The sequence below is a fragment of the Amblyomma mixtum genome, chromosome 1 (genome assembly GCF_055824585.1).
Source record: "Amblyomma mixtum isolate Tamu chromosome 1, ASM5582458v1, whole genome shotgun sequence".
Taxonomy (NCBI): Eukaryota; Metazoa; Arthropoda; class Arachnida; order Ixodida; family Ixodidae; genus Amblyomma; species Amblyomma mixtum.
In genome coordinates this window covers 309,011,101-309,031,240 of record NC_143012.1, presented here as the reverse complement: position 1 = coordinate 309,031,240, position 20,140 = coordinate 309,011,101, and the positions used below count along the sequence as shown (strand labels likewise).

General features: G+C 46.3%; 1 protein-coding gene across 1 annotated transcript in view; it reads right to left on the bottom strand.

The window, feature by feature from the left end:
* The window catches only part of LOC149372381 (fatty acid hydroxylase domain-containing protein 2-like), a 62,989-nt gene extending 55,570 nt beyond the window's left edge, over window positions 1-7,419 (bottom strand). Inside the window, exon 1 of the mRNA XM_089586172.1 lies at window positions 7,353-7,419. The gene's annotated coding sequence lies outside the window, so the exon portion shown is untranslated. The remainder of the gene's footprint in view (window positions 1-7,352) is intronic.
* Between the last annotated feature and the right edge of the window lie 12,721 nt (window positions 7,420-20,140).

Sequence of the window (20,140 nt, the reverse complement as noted above, 5' to 3'; positions counted from 1 at the left end):
TTTTCTTCGGCAAATTTCAAGAAGAGAAGCGAATAGATGTGCTTCGGCTTAACAGTGGTTTATCAAGAAAAAAAGTTACTAAAAACGCATTCACAAGGATAATGGCTGAAGATTTCATGTTCAGACGTTGTGACCTTAAACGTGAGTTCAAGAGCTGCAGGTTATTACGCTAAGAGAAATAAGAGTGTTAGGATAAGCCCCGAAAGAGACCAACAGCCTTGCGCCCAGAGAGGCCCATCACAATTTAAGAGGGTCGCTACTCGGACGCACTGACTGCCTTGTTTCGTTCAGCCTAGCTTTTTGTACGGTCCTTCCTTCGACATGCCATTGTTCGAGGTTTAAGTTCAGTATCGATCCGTCTTGCAACTTCAACGGAGAGAGACTGTTCGTTTGTATTTCGATTCTCCTTCAACTATATTTTGTTTTACCCACCGGCGTCCTTAAGTCCTCCAGCAAATCTCCTTCTTCTCGTTTCAGATTTTGTTTTTATTTTCTTGTATTGTTTCAAATCATTTTACAAAGATTTTTTTCTCCCAAAGCGCAGCCGTGCGCGCTTTATCTCTTCAAGCCAGGTCGCGCGAATGCGGCTGAGAATGAAAAGGATTTAAGAACGCAAGGATTTCTCCTGGAGACATATACTATATGGAGAAGTTTTTCGTTGGAAATAAGCAGAAAAGAATAAACGTTGGTGATGCAAGAAGCATGAAATCCGCGGCTGCCGCAAGAAAGAGAGAAGAGGAAACGCATTACGGTCAAAACTCAAGGACGACGCGGAGCGTACTTTGAGTTCCTATGCATTGCTGCCCCGCCTTCAGGCGGTGAGACACAGGCAAAAAAAAAAAAAAGAAATTAAGGCTCAAGTTTTGACAGCAGCCTCAGCACCCGAAAGCAAGCTGCCGCGGTGACGTGTGTCTCTGAGGAAACAAACTGGAGCCGCTTCGCCGGTTTCAAACGGCCGCTTTCGCTCGAGACAAAAAAAAAAAAATGCAGGGTTGAAGGAGCTAAAAATACGCTTGTCCACTTTGATTCCAGTAAAAACGACAGCACTTGCGGTCTGCGACAAGGGCGACAGAAAACTTGGAGAATACCGTTTTTTTTTTTTTTTTACGGGTCTTGATGCGGTTAAGCGCTGGAGAAAAAAACAAACACAGCCTCTTTGGATGAGTGATCGTGCATCGACGTTCAAAGCGTAGTCAGCGTTGCTCAACTATGCCTCTGAAAAGCCCGTGAGATCGGCATATGCCCTACATGGTGCAAAACACGGTAATAGTTTTGCTTTGAAACCAGCGATGCGAAAACCAGACGACACATCGCTTTTGGCTTTCTTCACCATTATTTCTGTACAGGGTATCTCAAGAACCGTCGGCTAAGGACTAAAAAAAAGTACAAGCCATTTGCATAAAACTGAAGAAGTATTTATGGCGGTTGCCCAGAGCCAAAAACCCTGCAGTCATTATCGCTGGCAGCACTGAGGGTGCGCCATTCATATTGTTTCACTTTCACTCAAGCAGTATACGTATGTCATGTTTATTTACTTTTTCCTCGTCTCATATTACTTGGGCGCTCATAAGCGTACGTTTAATCTTTTAGACACAAACTTTTTCGCACAATTCCATTAGAGGTGCATAGATCGAAAGAGGAAAACATTTCAGCTTATTTGTAACATGAGACATTTGCGCTTTTTTCATGTTTTATTTCGGCTGCAGCCACCAGCAAATGTATTTCTTGCAGAAAAAAAGCAAGCTCATTGCTCGCACAGAAAGAATGACAAACATGAAAGCCAGCGAAATATTTCTTGCTTTCCACCCATCGTTACCAAATTTTTTTTAGTTCAGTGGATGAGTCGACGAAGAAAAATATTTGCTAATATAACTTGCATGCAAGCCGGTTTAGCTTTTAAAAACGTCAGCAGGCTTTTGCCATGCGTCGACAGATGGCTGTTGGAGCACTCTTTAGCACATAGAGCTTTGCGCCATGGCAGTATCCAGCTGGTCAGTTCTGCAGACGCGGCCGGCCGAGTGCCCGCAACTAGCCAGGAGCTACAAATGAAGAACTAACCGCATGTGTTTTCTCAAAAGCCTTGCTTAATACGCTGCCGCTTATTACTAGCATTTTCTCATTCCCATAATCATTTTACCGCATCGTTTGTGGTGCATTATCCGGTGTGACGTCATCCTTGTCTTCTCCAGCTGAAAAAGCCGCCATAGCTTTGGCAATAGCGTACGGCAACGCAACAGGACAAACGCCTCACTAAAGTGACAGACTCCAAATAAGCGTGCAGAAACTACACAAGAGGCAGGATCGACAGGATCGCCAATCGTATTCTACAAACGACGAGAAGACACACAATAAACACTAAATATACTATACTAGTATAGTGTGGGTTCCGGGACATGAGGAGATGAGGGGCAACGAAGCAGCAGACGAGTTAGCTCGCGGGTACGTCAACCGAGCTGACTCAACACTCTGCAGCACAGGCACCTTTGACCCTGTTACCCCCACGTACTCGGATATACTCGATCATTACAGGGACCAACGAAAACGCTACCCAGCCCCACACAAAAGGCTAACCAAAGAGGAGGCGGTAGAGTGGCACAGCCTACAAACCGGTACATACCTACATCTACACAAACTACACAAGATTTTTCCTACACAATACGTAGACGAATGTCCGTGGTGTCAGGGTAAGCCGATCCTAGAGCATGGCACATGGACCTGCCTTAAGGCAGACTTAGACACAAGCATAGACAACCCAAGTGTGACGCAGTGGGAGCACTTATTGTTGCCTTTGAAGCGATTGCACATAGCCACGATGGGGGATTGGCCAGGGTTTGGTGCAGATCCAAACAAGATAAAAATTCGTTCAGGCTAATCTCAAGCGGCTCATAAATAAAAAGTGAGGAATCTGGGAAAACGAACAACTAATTTTGAGAAATTTTCAGGAGACATCGAGGAAACAAACAGGTGAGGGTGCAAAGAAATTATTTAAAAATAATAAGCATAAATAAATCAATTTTGAGAGAAAAGTTCAGAAAAAGAAGAGTTAACATAAAAATCTCTTGGTCTCGATAACATACCTGTGAAAAGCTCACACACCAGCTTAAGGGCGCGCCCTTTCACGCTTGCACCGAAGGAGAGGAGGACAGGAAGAGTAAATGGCAGCCCTAATTAAGCGAGAGGAATTTGCAAATACTTAATCCTCTGCCGTGCAAACCTCCGGCAGGAGAGGATGAAATGGTCCAAGGATTCAACGTCCCTGCATGACGCGCACAGGTTCGACGGCGTGAACCCAGAACGGCATAAATAAAGATTGAGGCGAGGAATTCTGCAGTGCAACAGCGTCATGAAAATTCCACATTGCCTTGAAGCACATCACCGAATGTTCCATGGGAATTTTAAGTGTTCATAGTCCGCTGTAGCAAGGAAGGGCTCATAATTCAGGTTCTGGTATTGTTGGGAGCACTTGCTGGCCAGCGAGGAGGAGTAAGTACAATGATTCCTTGTGCGCCGAGCCACGATGGCACCCTGGCCAATCCCCCGCCGTGGGTATGTGCCATTCAGCCTGAGGACATCATCATCATCATCATCATCATCATCATCGATGGCAGCAGTCAAGTGCGGCATCCTGGACCAAGGATCGAACATGGCGCCCAGTGACCCGTAAGGATCACGAACACCTCAAATAAGTGGCAAATAAAGTTTTTTTCATCCATTCATCCTGCAACCATGCAAGCCTTAGAGCTCGTTTTCAGCATTCTGCTGCAGCTGCCCGATAACTGAAGTGAAACGCGTGTTGAATCATTACCTGTGTTCCCACCCCGTGCGCTGCAGTTTCCTAACTCTGTGATGTTGGAACAGCGAGCGCCCTTGGCATAAGAGAAAAGAAAGCCCCAAGTATGGAAACAAGTAATAACACGCGCTTTAGAAGCAGCCGCCGACTGTCTGTCTTCTTTATTTCCTTTTTTCTGCCTGTTCTGTTACCAGGAGCATTCTTCAATTCATGAGTTCTCGTGCAAGTCTTCCTAATCAGCCATTGTTAAAGCTACAAGCAGAGTCCTTCAATTGCAATACGGCTTGAAGGACTCTTCTACAAGCATGCTTAACCATCCTGCAAGCAAAAGAATGCCTCAATGCTCGAGAAGAATGCCATGTGAAGCCGCAAAGCGCACGACGTAACATAAGCATTACGAAAGCTGAAAGGGACACGACAGCAGCAGAGTTTGCCGATACGAAGTCGGATCAAAAGAGAAGCCGGACAGAAAAAGAAAAAAATGCGTCACTATGGGCACAAAGATCTCGAAAACGCCGAATGTACAAAAAAAAAAAAACTGCACCGTTTTCAGGGTTTCAAAGGTCAAAAGACGATCCTGTCGCCCCTCCTTTGCGGTAATGAGACAACTCCTTTGATCTATTATGGATTCTGTGATGCAGTGTGTGTATATAGTAAGCTCATTATGCTTTCTTTATTTCAGGTGGCCAGTCGAAAGGTTCAGAACAAACACGGTAAAAATTCCTGCTGTCCATTTCGTGTTGAAAGCACGAAGAGTTATGCTGCTGAGTAATTAGAATGATTGCCCAATTGTAGCAACAGTTGTAAAATAAAACGAAGTAAAGTGTCGCAGTCGGTGTGGACTGCAAAATCAGATTTCAAATCTTGCGCCCTGTTTGCTTTGAACAGAGAGCAAGGGAAAGCAGGCCTGAACTCGAAAAAGAACCGTACAGAAGTGACTCCCTGTCGATGCACCTAAGCTCCCCTATACCCACAGCTGTCACAGCGGCTTTAGCAACGGCCCAGATAGTTTTTTTTACTGTTTTTTTTTTTGTCGTGAAGTAAGCCTCCAGGCATACGGAACAAGCACGAATCAATACACTTGATACAAAAAGAGATAAAACATAAGCTGATGGAACGGTATACATAGACTTAAAAGTAAGCATTGGTCAAGCTAGATAGCGGTCTGGCGATTCGTAAAAGATTGGCTTACACAACGCCCGACCTTTGAAGTTTGGGAAAGATCAACTCTAATGACAAACGGGAGGTTTGCAATTCCGGCGTTTTGGTGTACAAACAGAAGTTGCGTTGGGGGAAAAAAAAAAAAAAAACACTCGCTGGCGGCCACTTGACCGGTTGAGACTTAATAAGTTTCTTTTAAATAAAGGCGCATAAAATCAAACCGTCCGGTGAACTCAGGATTTTGACAGTGAACAATAGTGTGTCCGAAATTGCGACCTTCGAGATTTTCTATAATGCTGCGTTAACAAAGTCGCCTTCACGAAGACAAACATGAAAACTTCAACATCAAGACACTGCGGTTTAAAGTGTTTGCAGATGCAGGGTTGATACTCTGTATTTAAGCACCACTCAGCCGTCACGATACATCACACTGGGACGCCGAAGTAAGAGGCAAGGTTTAATAGTTGTCGCTTGTACACAAGACCGGGAAATAAACTTAATTTGATTTTGCTGGCCCCAACATGAAATGCCAGTTCCTCTTTCATATGCAACAATCATCCTGCATTTGGCTATGTTGCGTTTCGGTTTCTGGACACAGTTTCTCGTAATCAGGTGTTTTTTAGTTGTTATCTCTCTTACTAATGTGCGTTATTTCTGCAACGCATGTGTACAGAAAAAAATAATTACGCGAGCCAATTGTCACAGCTGACGTCGTTCTTTTTTCCTGCGTCCTTGTGTCTTGCGTTGATTTTTACTCAACAGTACAAACTAATTGCCCAGATTTCGCCCCTTTGAGTTGGAGTGCCTTGGTAAACAACTGGGGAAAATTAAAGCATATCAGGCTTCTAGCTTGAGTGGACACAGCGTTTATATTTCGCAGTGAATGCCAAAGGACGACACCAACAACGACACGAGACATAGCAGTCCTTGTTCGATGTCGTCGTTTCTATCCTTCTTTCATATTCATTGCCAAAACTAAGCTCAAAGTCCAACAAAATTATGTAGCATCAACAAGCTCCTTTCATTTTCGCGATAGCAGGTTACTTGGCAAGGACCAAGAAAAGATAAGCAGTATGGTGTAACGCCTTCAAGCTAAGCTATAGACGTTAACACCACGACATCGTATAAATTATAAACAAAAAGACGCAAAATAACCCAACGAATAACTCATTTCCTAATGATGTCGTTTCATAGCAGCGCTTCATTGTGCGTCAATCCAAGTTTTCTTGAGTGACAACGACAGAAAAAAAACGAGGGGAAGGGTGTTTCTTTTTTATATATTTCCACAATGAAGGAACGAAGGTAAATCAGTACGTTAAAAATTTGAAATGTTCATCAAAGTTTAGTTACCAGCCTAGTAAGCGGTTTTTCCTGCTATCGAACTACTATAGAGACAGACCAGCGCGTCTCAAAGAGCTTAAATCAACATCGATGAAAAGATGCGTAGCAGCGCACGGTACACTCAGAGTGAAGACGCGCAAATCGAACGGCTTCCTGTCGGCTTCGGCCTGCCAGTAGTTTCTACCGTGGGCCAAACGCAACGTCGCCATATACTGTGGAATTTCTCATCTCCCTGTTCCGAAACTGACGGCCGGAATGCACGGGGTATAATCCAGTCGGCGGCGCCGGCATCATCAAAGGAATTTCCGCTGATGGCTGTACTACGGCGCGCGGTAGCTGCTTTTCACGGGACTTTGGTTCCAACCAATCCGACCTTCTATACGCATCTCGCTTCCCCCTCCCTTTCTCCCCTTCTCTTTCGTTCTGCCCCCTTTCAGCCTCGGAGCGAACTGCCGTAAAATCCCCACGAAATAGCCCGCCCGAAGTGCAGAGCGAATCGAGTGAAAAAAACGGATGGCTTAACTTTCGCTGTGCGACGAAACAAAAATAAGTCGCCGGAGAGTGACGTCAACAACCACGAATTTTATTCTCAGAAATGCAAATTTTTAAATCACTTTCTGTCACCGAAACCTTCGAAGAAACTGGCCAGAGGTTACTAGTTCCACCTTACGTGCGCAGTCACACGTTTGGCGTACGCTTACGAAACACGTATACACTACGTGTGTTTTCAAGATGCATTATTTCCAATATGTTCGGTTTTGTGGATAGGAGCCCAAGCCAGTGGGAACAGAAGTCGCACATATAGTTATAAATTGCAACCTTATTCCCCCTCCCCCCCGCGTAGATTGTCCTATGCCGGCGATAGAGAGAAGCGTGTACGGAGTAAAGGGCGAAAAAAATCAAAATTGATTTCGAATGGCATCATAAATCATTAAAATTATCCCAGCCCGGATTGAACGAAGCCAGTTCCAGCTCGATAACGAAGCACACTTTGTTTCCGAGTGTGCGCGCGTGCTAAAATGGTGCGCGTGGTACGAGCCGTGAGATCGAGTGTGCTTACCGGTGAAGGCATCTACACCCCTGCAGCAATGGCACCAACGCGCCTCGAGCGGTGGAGCGGAGGATGGAATTATCATCTTGTTCTCCGCGCGCACATGTGCCAAGAAGACCCCCTTTCCTCTGCCCCCCTCTTCGGCGTGAGGTCACGTGAAGCGACAAGTTTCCGCGCCCCACACCCCTCCTCCCTTGACGACACAAAGCTGCTTCGCGGGCGCTCCGGAGCTTATCGCTTCACAGTTTTTTCTCTGACCTGTCCCACCGTCGGGACGACACGCGAAGACACCTACTCCTCCCTCCCCGGCTCATTGGAGTCAGCGTCGCCTCTCGCGACGAGCTCCACGTCGCTACGGAGTGCTCGCTGACTCCTCTTTATAGCGAGAACAAAGCATGCGATACGCGACAATGGCTACACGGGGGCCCTTACGCGCAGTCGTTGCATTTTCATGGGGCCTGCTTGACCCTCGCTTCTTCCGACGCAACCTGAAAAGGAAGCTCGACGGTAATTAGATACTTTACTCTGCGTTGAATGAACAACGCCCCGACGACGAGGTAACATGTGAAACGGGAGTAAATGGGGCGGTGTCAGCCTCTCCCTGTACAGTGTAGCTCCTGACGACCCAAACGGGTGGAGGGACTTTAATTTTATTAGGCAACTTCGTATAGCAGCTTCAACGTAGGCCAGTCTGTACATGTTCAGAAGGGCCTACGTTCAAGCTGCTATGTCAAGCTTCTAAGTTTATTTAAATTTTCGCCAACCAAATTTTAAACTCGAATTTCTGAGCTAGCATCGAGCAATCTAGTCGCTCGCTCGCTCGCTCACTCACATTCGTCTATAGCGAATTTCATTCCGCGCGCTAATGCTTTCTTGGCACCCTCTGACATCAATGCTAGGTACGGGCATATCTAAAGCCTATATTTGACCCTCAATATCTTCCTTCTTCTAACGCAACAAAGAGTACAGTGTTGTCAACATCGCAGATGAGTCGCAGGTGCCGTAAATTGGCAGAAAGAATATATCACTCCTATTTGGCAGGTGCCAACCTAAGCAGAATAGCACGGTGAAAAGGCGAACTGTATCAGCAAGCATCAAGAGCTAATTGAGAGCTTTGGGTCCGTATTCTATAACGATACATTATCCACTACAGACCCGCTTGGCCTTCAGGCATTGGTCACCATATTTCAGTGATATAGGCGCGACTTTTATTTATTTATTTATTTCAAGATACCGCAGGCCAATGTGTTGGCCTATGCAAGAGGGGCTATACAAGGCATTTAAAATGACAAATACCAAAGGAAATACATGGGGTTACAATCGATGATCAGAATAACGAAATACAACTCTCATTCACTCAAGAAAATGCTTCTCAAGAGCTTTATTAGAATTGGAGGACTGCAAAATGGCCTTGGGAAGAGAGTTCCAGTCGGAAACAGTCCATGGAAAAAAACTGTGCTTGAAAGAGTCAGTCCTCGCAAAAATGGGTTCGAGCAAATGAATTCGTAAATGGCGAGTTCGGCGCGACAATTTTTTGAGAATTGCTGTCCGGGGTATGTTTAATTTATGTGTTAAAAGGTTATGCAGAAACAATAGACGGGAAATTTTTCTGCATACTTCAAGTAATGGAATGTGGTTGGTTTTCATTAGTGTTGTAGGTGAGTCTAACCTCCTGTATTTTTATAAATAAACCTAACCGCTTTTCTTTGCACCATGTCTATCTTGTATATGTCTTTCTTTATGAATGGATCCCATAATACCGAACTCTAATTTGGACCTAATAAATGTTGAGTATGCAAGGAGTGTAACTTTACTTGAGGCATCTCTAAGCTTCCGCCTTAAGTAGCAAGGCTTAGAAAAAGACGGAGGGCAAATGTCTGCAATGTGAGAAGTCCATGTTAAGTCATGTGTTAACGTTACCCCTGAATATTTATATTGTGTAACCTCGTCGATTAAATAATTTAGCAGGCTGTAAGAGAAAGGACTAATTATTTTTTTTTGCGCGCGCGAAATACGTAAGAGAACAGTTTTATCAAGGTTTAATTGTATATCCCATTTTACGCACCACTGATGAACAGCTAGAAGCGCATTTTAAGAGCCTACGGGAAACTATCCGACCATTGGCTGGTCAGCGACCGGACCTGACCATTTTCATGCATATCGCAGTCAATGGCAGCCAAAGATAGTAATTCTTTCTTTATTTTTCTTTACTCATTTCTCGCTAATTTTTATTATATTTTTACTTATTGTATTTCATTTATTTCTATTTCATAATTTTGTAACATTTTATTTGGCTTTGGATGAGCAACTTCGCTGCCGTCGACGTAGGAACCCGCTGCGTTGCGTTTTCTGAGAGCGGTCACTTGCTGCTTTCGTCTAATGCCGCCGTCATGCTGACGTCAGGCTAAATGAAATGTATAAAAGATCCTTATAGAGTACGGCCCCAAGTCTGAATTTATTTCATGATAAGGAATTAACAAAGCCAGAGAGAAAAACGTGAGGCGGGTATAGGAACGAGTGTTGTGATGAAAAGGTGTCTCCTTTTACCTCTGTCTTCAGCACCCCGTGATCACTATACAGCTGTGCAACAGATATAAGGCGTGAATTAAATTCGTTGTCAACACGTTTTACCGGACCTCCAGCAGATTCTCCAGAGCCTCTTCCAGCCCCGCACATCCCCGGTAATCGGGTACCGAAGAACATGAAACCCTGTAGCGTTCGTTGAGCCAGGGATCGAACCGCTGATGTCTGCATGACACAGAACCAGCGCGTGGACATTGAACAAGGAAGAGACGACACACACACACGTCTCATGTACAAAGCCCGCGCCAAGCTATGCTCAGAGATGACCCCTCCTAACGACAAGCCGACTGGACCCGACAAAAGCAAATTCAGCCGACCTCTTGGGATGAAATATGTCTTTCGAGCTCGTGTAACCGTTCGGATTGACTTCAGTGACCGTCTGGTCGGGATGAGTCAACTCGTCGGTACCGCGGGTAAGCAGGCTCTCGTCAGTTATTGAGAGTAAAATTGAGAGCACTCTTAACTCGTGCGCATTTTGTCTGGCTTCAACGCTGTGGAACGCTGCCATGTAAGCCCGCCAAAAATATGTTACAATTGAGAGCACTCTTAACTCGTGCGCATTTTGTCTGGCTTCAACGCTGTGGAACGCTGCCATGTAAGCCCGCCAAAAATATGTTACGCAAACGCGGTCGGGTCGGGCTTTCTCATCTCGGCTTCAAATCCGACCCACTCGTATCGTGTTCATACAACCGGAGCATTCGGGGTCATGCAAAATGAACCAACACCACCTAGAAGTGGGTGGTCAGCCAGAAAAATGGGCGCCGCCGAACTCAAGGATAGGGCGCAAGTAAAGCTTTTATGATCATTACCGGCACATATCTTCGCACTCCATACTAGGTCGCCAATATAGGTCGCCAACTCATATCCTGACGGTACGATAGAGAAATTGACACAGACTCACTGAACAGAAAAACAAGAGTGAAACATTTACTAACATTTGGTGAAAAGGAACGTGAACCAAGCCAGGACTCAAGTCCGGTAAAATACGTCTGCAAAGTCACGTACAAAGAATGGATGTCTGTAGACGAAGACAAGAAAGCAATGTCGTCTGCGTAAAGAAGTGAGCATCGTCACACAGAGTAAAAAGGAAAATATTGAATTAAAGCGGTGAGAAGACCGAATCATGAGGAACACCACGATATTGCGCATACCTAGAAGATAAGAGCCCGTCCCGATAACAATAGAATGGTCTCCCAGAAAGAAATTCCTGAATCCAAGACATGATGTAGTTAAGAATGTGGCATTTAACAAACGAGAGACCATACACCCGTGGTCGACACTGTCATAAGCTTTAGCCATAAGCCATAACCTAAAATTAGTAGAGCAGAAATTGCACCTGACCGCCTAGCCAGACGAATTATACTGTCTGGATCAAGATGCGCAGACCATATCGAGCACTCTGGGCGGAAGCCAATCTGTCTTGGAGAATCTTTTTAGGTATAATAAGCTGGGATAAACGCGCGCAAATTACGCGCTCTATTTATTTGACCAGGACAGAAATTAGAGAAATCGGCCGGATGTCAACTACTTATCCTAGCTTCGGTTCTTCATTAACAGCGCAACTTTAGCAACTTTCCAGGAGTAAGGAATCCAGGAACACTTCAGGGAGCAGTTAATTATGTTCAGTAGCTGCTGCGAACAAACTTTGAACATGATTTTGAACATGCCTGAAATAACACCATCGCCCCGATGGTCGGGTTGCTGAGATTACAGCTGCCAGCTCTGCCATAGTCACTTCGGAAAAATCCGTCACTCTAAAGGAACGAGAGGGGCCTCGGACATGGCGACGAAGAAGAACGAGCAGCTAGACCGCGACCAAGAGTATCCAGTAAGTCAGCCGCCTCGTCAGGGCTCAACACCACGTATGACGACCACATCGCCTGCTTCTGAGATTTTAGCACGGCGCAGGAATCTAAAAAGAGAAAGCCGGTGGCTGTAATCTGATAAACAGGAATGTAAGTCAGTTTTTTGCCTTCCTTTTGCAATGGCGCGTTAATAATGGGCAGCGGGAAACTTGAGTTTTACCCAATTAGAGGGGGACTGATTACGGCCCAAAGTTTTCCACGCAGTCTTCCGGCACTGACAAGCACGAGCGCACGCAGCATCCCACCACAAGGAATTTGACAGCGGACTGGACGAGGCAACACAAAATTCAGCAGGTTGAAGGGCATCGTGCCACCATGGCACAGCAGACGCCGTCCGCGACTGGCAGTCAGAAGGATCAAAGACAAAAGGGAAGATTGAAGGGCGGATTCATGGCGGCAATAATTTACAAAGCGCCTCTGGCGAGCACCATAGTCCGGCTTTGAAATGAGCAAATCTTAGATTTAGGAAGACGATCACTGCTGGCTCTATTGTCTATGGTCGCCCACGATGAGACCAGAACTCCGGACGTCGAAAAATACGAGATTAAGAACTGATGAGCACTGCCCGCGCCAGAAGGTGATGTCGCCCGTATATTTTCTTCCTTTTTTTTATGGCAGTGGAAGCCATTGTCATGAATCCGCCCTTACAACTTAGCCCATACGAACGTGTTTTTAAACTCAAGAAATATGATGAGAGTTAAAATCATCTGCAAGGATATGATTATTAGTACATCGAGCTAAAAGAGAATGAAGCTGCGAACGAACGTCGTTTGGGGTTGGCCAAAGGGAATGGTGCACAACCGGGAAGCACAAACTCGAAACCAAGAATTTCGCAGTCAGGGCAAGCCAATTCAAATGAAACAGGGACTTTATGGCGCAGTTTAGACAACACTAAAATCAATAAACCACCGTCCTTACCTAGATAATTTCAGCGAAACGCACGAAAGTTTTTAAGGGAGAATCTATTTTTGAGATGAAAGCCAGGACTCTTGAAGCAAAATAATGTTAGGGTAGAATTTGAGAAGCAAATAGAGGAAATCGTCGAGAACAGAAGAAGAACGCCAGATTGGGCGAGTTGGTGTTCCATGGTGACAATAAAATTCAAACACAGCTAGGCAACAGGACCAGAAAAAGGAGGATACAGTTTTAAGTTCAGAGCCGTGTTTGTCTCCTCTTCCTGGTCCTGTTGTCTAACGCAGTTTGAGTTTTCTTGTCACCAAAAAACAGAAGCTATTGCGCGGCAGTTCCACTGCAAAAGTTTAAAAAAAAACTATGTTGACTCAAATATGGACTCTACGGCAGTCATTAGCCCATCACGCAACTGGGATTCACACTGGGAACAGATCTTGGGTCGAGATTTAGAAGACTGATTTGGCAAGCTCTGAAGAGGGGAGGTACTGCGCTTCTTCTTAAAAGAAATACGCTGCGCGAACGGAGACGACAGACGAAGAACAGGTGCACAACACAAGCGCTTATTGCAAGCTGCGGCGGTTCTTGAGCTAGAAGTACCAGCACAGACGCCTGAGGAGGACCTCTAGAGGGAGCAACAGAGGCTTCTTTGTTGAGAGGAGTTTGCATACCGGAGACCACCGACATAGCAGGGATCACAGGGGCACTGGCTTTCAGAGTCTGGAAGGAAAAAATGGCTGTGGTTCGAGTAGAGATAGCTAAACAGTCGAGTAGAGATAGCTACAGACCCCCGGCTGCGCTTAGGCTTCGCTGCGCTGGTCGACTCCATCAACGGTTTGTGAACGCGCTCTTGTAACCGTATCTCTCTTCCGTCGTTTGTCGAGTCGTTCGGTGCGTTCCTGTTCGGTCTCTTCAGCACGACGTTTCTTCAAAGTTTCAGCACGTATTGGAAAGCGGGCTGCCTTCAGAGATGTAGAACTCGAGCAGCATTATCATCAGAGGTCGGCGCTGTAGATTCATCGTTAGAGGCTAAGCGAGCCCGTCTAACGGCATCGCTTTCACGGCGTTTGGCCAACCATTCGGCACGCTCCTCTTGAGTCTCTTCAGCGCGCTGTCTCTTCATTTCTGCGGCGATCCCAAGCCTCCTTCAAGCTGGCCGACTTCTCACCATCCATACTGCGGCCTCAACTATGGCTGCGGCGACGCGAGCTCTCCCTCTTCTATACTCCCGGAAATCACAGCTGCAGAGCGCGGGGCGTCACGTCATACAGAGGGCGCATCGAGTGCCCAACGGCAGGAACGGTGGCCGCGCGGCGACCGCGACGAGCAGAGTTGCCGGAGAATCGAGGGCCGTGGTGTGACTTCACAGTGCGGCCACGGCTCGTGCGGCGACGGCGAAGAGGCGAAAACCTGGCGCAATGTAGCTATCGCTACAAAAAAGAGTCCTTCCTTGCCACAAGCATTTGCGAAAAGGTCTCGACAAAAGAGAAAAAGAAGTGCTCCATTACAACCAGAATGGACTTCTCAATTTCAGCAGCCACAGCTGTAGGAATAGAATCCTCTAACAAAGCTGTTCGGCGAGCAGTCACAGCAGCAAACCCTGAGTTGCGCTCGTTTAAGACTGCAGCAGCTTCTGCACGAGAGCAATCATGTTTTTCAATGACTGCAAGTAGGATTGCTACTAGCAGGACAGCTGCTGTAAGAGGCAGCGTGCGAGGCAGAGCAAATACAACAAATTTGCACATCGGAAGCACACTCTGTTGAGGGGTGAGGACCACCACATGAACAACACCATACAGCGGATCTGAAGGCATTTGCGCTGAGGCCAAAATAGCAGCAATGGCAAAATGGCTGCTGCTTGGAGCGTATACTGTATTTACTTGATTCTGACGCGCGCCTTTTTTCCGGAAAAAGAAAAATCGCCTAAAATTGGCATGTGCGTTAGAATAGAGTACGAAAATGAAAATAGGCCAACAACACCCCATTACTGAAGCGAAAGCTTCACTCTACAAGCTGAAACTTTTAAGGTCAACAAGGTCTCACTCTGACCTTGAGCCAGGCTTTGCGTGCCTTACGTCATACCACGTGCCTCTCTTATCTCTCTTTCCTTTATTTTTCATGTCCGATTATGCCTGTGTCGATGAATAACGGACGGTACCCGTGCCGAGTGCAATGCGTGGCTAAGTTTCCTGGGTGCGTGACCAGCCCACAATTCGCAGAATGCTCAATCTTCTATTGATACATCTTCCGGATTGGCCAATGTACTTGGATGTAAACCGGGATGTAAACTATGCGTGTATCGCAGTCCACGTACTTTTTTCTTTGGGCGATGCCGCATTTGCTTTTTTTTCTTCCGGTTTTTTATTTGTGCTTACCCTTGCGCACATAGAAATCAACTTCTGGGGCGCTGTGAAAATCACCTGTACGTACATTATATTTGCTGCCTATCTTTTCAAGTCCATGGGATATTCTACGAACGTACAGTATTGGAATTGGGGGCTTCTTTTCAGGCTCCCGTTTTTTTTTTTAATCTTTCCTCGAGTTATCTTTAGCGCTTTCTCTTCTACAGATGCAAGAAGAACGTTTGGGTACCCGCTGTTGTTTAGTCTCTCAACTGGCGTGACCAGGTTTTCTTCAATTTTGTGATCATACGATTTTTGTAGCGAACGCTACATTGGCCACGAACTTGCGATTTCGCTGTGGCGGTGCTCCGAGGAGGCACAGAGACCGACCTTGAGCCGTTGCCTAGCAACCGCCGCGGCTGGCGGACGCCGCGCCATCTGTCATGGCATCACATCTCGTGCCGAGCCAGCCGCGCCGAGCCGTCGTTTGGTATGACGTCACACCGCTTGCCTCGTCGCTCGCTTCGCCAGCTGTGTCGCATGTTTTCGCTATGTATATCCTGGCATATCCGAGCTAAGCCACTGCCAATTTTTAATGCTTTGTAGCATGCTGAAATACGCTAGGCTCCTTTACTAATTTTGAGTGGCCAGAATCAAATCTCAGTAATCCTTTTTCACTTTTTGTTGAATATGACCAGCATGTGTGGCTCCCCAGTTTCTTTTACATTTATTTATTTATTTACAGAATACTGCAGGCCCTTCTGGGCCCTAGCAGGAGGGGCAATACAGTGCAAAATAAATATACAAAATAAAACACTGAAAGAAAATTCGAAACACAAAGCAAATAAGTTAGATGGCGTCAATCTTCTATTTCTTCAATGGAGTCAATGTCACATAGTGCTGTTAAAGGTAAAGCATTCCATTCAGTTACGGTGCGGGGGAAGGAGGAGTATTTAAATAGGTTAGTTCTGGCGGTGAATGGAGTTAGTGAATCAGAGTGGCGATGTCTTGTTCGTCGTGGAGCGGAAAATGGCTTGACGTAGGGATCCGGGCACATTGACAACTTGTTATGTTTGAGAAGGAAAAGAAATTTTAATCTGAGAATTTTACGTCTTACCTGCAATGTTTGAATTCGGTTTGCTCGCATTATGGCAGTAGGTGAGTCGGTTGAACGGTATTTTGAAAAGATGAATCGAATGGCCTTGCGCTGGATCATTTCAAGCGCTTGAATGTTAGTTTTAGTAAATGGGTCCCAGACAATGCAAGCGTATTCTAACTTGGGTCTGATTAATGATGAATAGGCTAAAAATTTCAAGTCCGCAGGAGCATTCTTCAGTTTGTGCTTGAGGACACAAAGTTTACGAAACCCTGATGCACATACGTTACTTATGTGTTTGTTCCAGCTTAGATTATTAGTTATCGTCACGCCAAGATATTTATATTCAGTTACCTCCGAAAGTGGAAATGATGGAAGAGCGTAAGGGTATAAAAGGCTGTTCTTTTTCTTGGTTAATCTCATAAATACGGTTTTCTGAGCGTTAAGTTTCATGTCCCACTGGTTGCACCAATCCAGAATATTGTTTAGGTTTAAATTGAGTAATAGTTGGTCTTCACGACATGTAATTACATTAAACAAAACACAGTCATCTGCAAACAGCCGGATTTGAACGGGATGAGTAACTACTTTTACAATGTCATTCACATCTAAAATATCTAAAAATCTTAGTTTGGACTGCTGTGGAACTTCAGTCCTATGAATATCTTTTTTCGAATTCGTTCACAACTTTTAGTGCATTAATGGCACCCCTTTTTCCCACCGGGAAGCACAGCAAAAATCGTCCACGTAGCGAAAACAAGCTACTGCGTCCATATTTTCTGAAGCTACCTTTAAAGTGCAGTTCCCTTTTGCCATGTAAATATCAGACAAAATTGGCGCGATGCTGGACCCGATGCATATTCCATCAGACTGTACAAAGATTTCCCATCATGCTTTACATACAGTGAATTCAATACATACTAACAAGGTCCAGAAAATTTCCAACACTCGTTCCGCACTCATTCTGGAATTTAGGCAACCGAAAATTTCAATACAATGTATAAATACATATTCTTTACTTCAACAGACATGCAAAACACCGATAACATCTCCTGAACTTCGGACAAGAAACGGGTCTTCAATTTGCAGTTATAACAAATTGGATTGGTCCAATGTTTAGGGGAATCCCCCAAGGTGGAGTAGATTTCTAATAAGGGAGTAATTACTCACTGACATCCACCCAAGCGCAGCCATACGGCTACAAAGGAAAGCTATACAGCTTTCTCAGAAACTTCGCAGTTAAAGAAAAATTCGTCCTGGCCCCGGCTACAAAGGAAAGCTATACAGCTTTCTCAGAAACTTCGCAGTTAAAGAAAAATTCGTCCTGGTCCCGGACCAGGACGAATTTTTCTTTAACTGCGAAGTTTCTGAGAAAGCTGTATAGCTTTCCTTTGTAGCCGTATGGCTGCGCTCGGGTGGATGTCAGTGAGTAATTACTCCCTTATTAACAAACTGGATTGAATGTACTTTGCAATTGGCCGCGCAAGGGTAAGCGCAAATAAAAAACCGGAAGAAAAAAAGAGCAAATGCGGCATCGCCCACGGAAAAAAGTACGTGGACTGCGATACACGCATAGTTTACATCCCGGTGGGGTGCAGTACATTGGCCAATCCGGAAGATGTATCAATAGAAGATTAAGTGAGCATTCTTGGAATTGTGGGCTGGTCACGCACCCAGGAAACTTAGTCACGCATTGCTCTCAGCACGGGTACCGTCCGTTATTCGTCGACACAGGCATAATCGGACATGAGAGAGAAAGGAAAGGGAGATAAGAGAGGCATTTGCAATACTTGAAGCGGATCCTGATAAATGTGTCAGCGATTCTTCCATTACCTTAACCGAAGCAGAAATAGCGCTGATAAAAAGCGGATAGAGATGCAACGGCACGTGCCTAACCTGAATGCACCATTTGCGTTTTGATCGTATAAAAGGACAAAGTGTTTCATGTGTAATAAACAGTTGCGAGTTCACGCTTCGTCGTTGTGTGGGTTTTTTCGTCGAAGTTATCGATATCGCTTAGCTAGCCTACCGCAGTCTTGCATACAGAGAGGCCTCGCGAGTATCTGAAGCGTCCCGTCAACAAGGCGCTGACCTGGACCTGACCCAGCATCGAAACGGTTGGTTGGTTTATGGGGTTTACGTCCCAAAGCGACTCAGGCTATGAGGGACGCCGTAGTGAAGGGCTCCGGAAATTTCGACCACCTGGGGTTCTTTAACGTGCACTGACATCGCACAGAACATGGGCTTCAAGAATTTCGCCTCCATCGAATTTCGGCCGCCGCGGCCGGTATCAAACCCGCGTCTTTCGGGTCAGCAGAAGAGCACCATAACCACTGAGCCACCGCGGCGGCCCCAACATCGAAACGTCGGTTGCGAAGATGATCCCAGTTGACTGCGACGCCGGGTTAATTTTTTTTGAAGGCGTTTGCGTGTGGAGGCTTTCTAAGCACAGACTAGCTCAACCGAGTAGCCCCGCGCAGAGCGAGCAACCGCCACCGACGCTCTCGTGCAGAGCGCAGTCTTGGCGCTCTGGCAAGATCGCCGAGCGCGCCACGAAGTCGAAGCGCAGCAAGCAACATGGCACGCTACCAACGTCTGCACTGCGGACGCCAACAAAGGCGCGAAGGTAGTAGCGGAGAAAGTAAATAGGGTATCTCGTCTACGGAGGTAAGTGGCAATCGAGAGCTCTCACGTGCCCATTTCTTCATCGAAGCACGAAAATCTGGTATGCGTAACAATCGGTCGTTGCACCTTTATTTAGAGCACAATTCTTAAAGGGTTCCTGAAAAAGGTGTGGGAGGTTGGCTATAAAATGCTTGCATTTGTAGAGTACAGGCCACCGAGCGTTCATGCCGCGTACAAGACCTCAAAAGCGAGCCGGTAATTTACAATTTTAAGAACTCTCGCTTCCGCACCTCGCGGCGACCAGCGGTGGCGAGCTTTCGCCCGAATCCGCGCGCATTGCGTCATGTAGCGCTCTTTACGTCAGCAGCGGAATGCCATCATTGGTTCGCCGCGCCAGCGCCGTCGACTGCAAACCAGTTTAGGAGGCGTTGGCTCCGCCCCGTGGGAAATTCTCCCGCGAGTGCGTGCAGCCGGCGGGCCGACATTTCAGCGTACAAAAAGTTGGTTTGGTTTGGTTTGGTTTATGGGGTTTAACGTCCCAAAGTGAGAGACGCCGTAGTGGAGGGCTCCGGAAATTTCGACCACCTGGGGATCTTTAACGTGCACTGACATCGCACAGTACACGGGCCTCTAGAATTTCTCCTCCAAAGAAATTCAACCGCCGCGGCCGGGATCGAACCCGCGTCTTACGGGTCAGCAGCCGAGCACCATAACCACTGAGCCACCGCGGCGGCTTGTCGAGAGGAGTGGGAAAGGCACGAAGACGAGGAAATTCAAATTTTGACTACAGATAACTCAGCTCCCACAAAACGCATCAGAAAAAAAATTTGCTGGAGGATATTTGTGACGCTGCGTCCTTCAGCATTCTAGGCATATCGCATTCTAGGCATATCGCATCTTTGTTGAGACCCCCTTTCACAGCCCCTTTAAGTGCCCGTTCGCGTGTTGAACCAAGTAACCGCCGTCGGTGTAACCGAGCCAAACCATAAATAAATTAAATTGCGCATCGTCGTCTTTATCAACTAATACTGCTATTGAACTAACATCGTCGCCAGACGTGGTGACGACCCAGTAAAACAAGACAATGAGCCTACAGAGCCCGACACACTGACAGAGCTGCACTCAAATTTTGCACGTGCGTATCAGTAGCTGGGTGGACAGCATGAAGTGGCCACCAAGGGAAACGCTGAGCATCCACTAAGAATGATGACAGTTCTGTGGATATTCACCAGCGACTGGCGCCACATCACCCTTCCACAAGAACCATGTTGTCCAGCGCAGCCCTTGCCAGTCACTCTCTATGCTGTCCGCTTGGCTACTGAAGATTGTGGATTGTGGGGGTTTAATGACTGAGGGACGCCATAGTGGAGGGCTCTG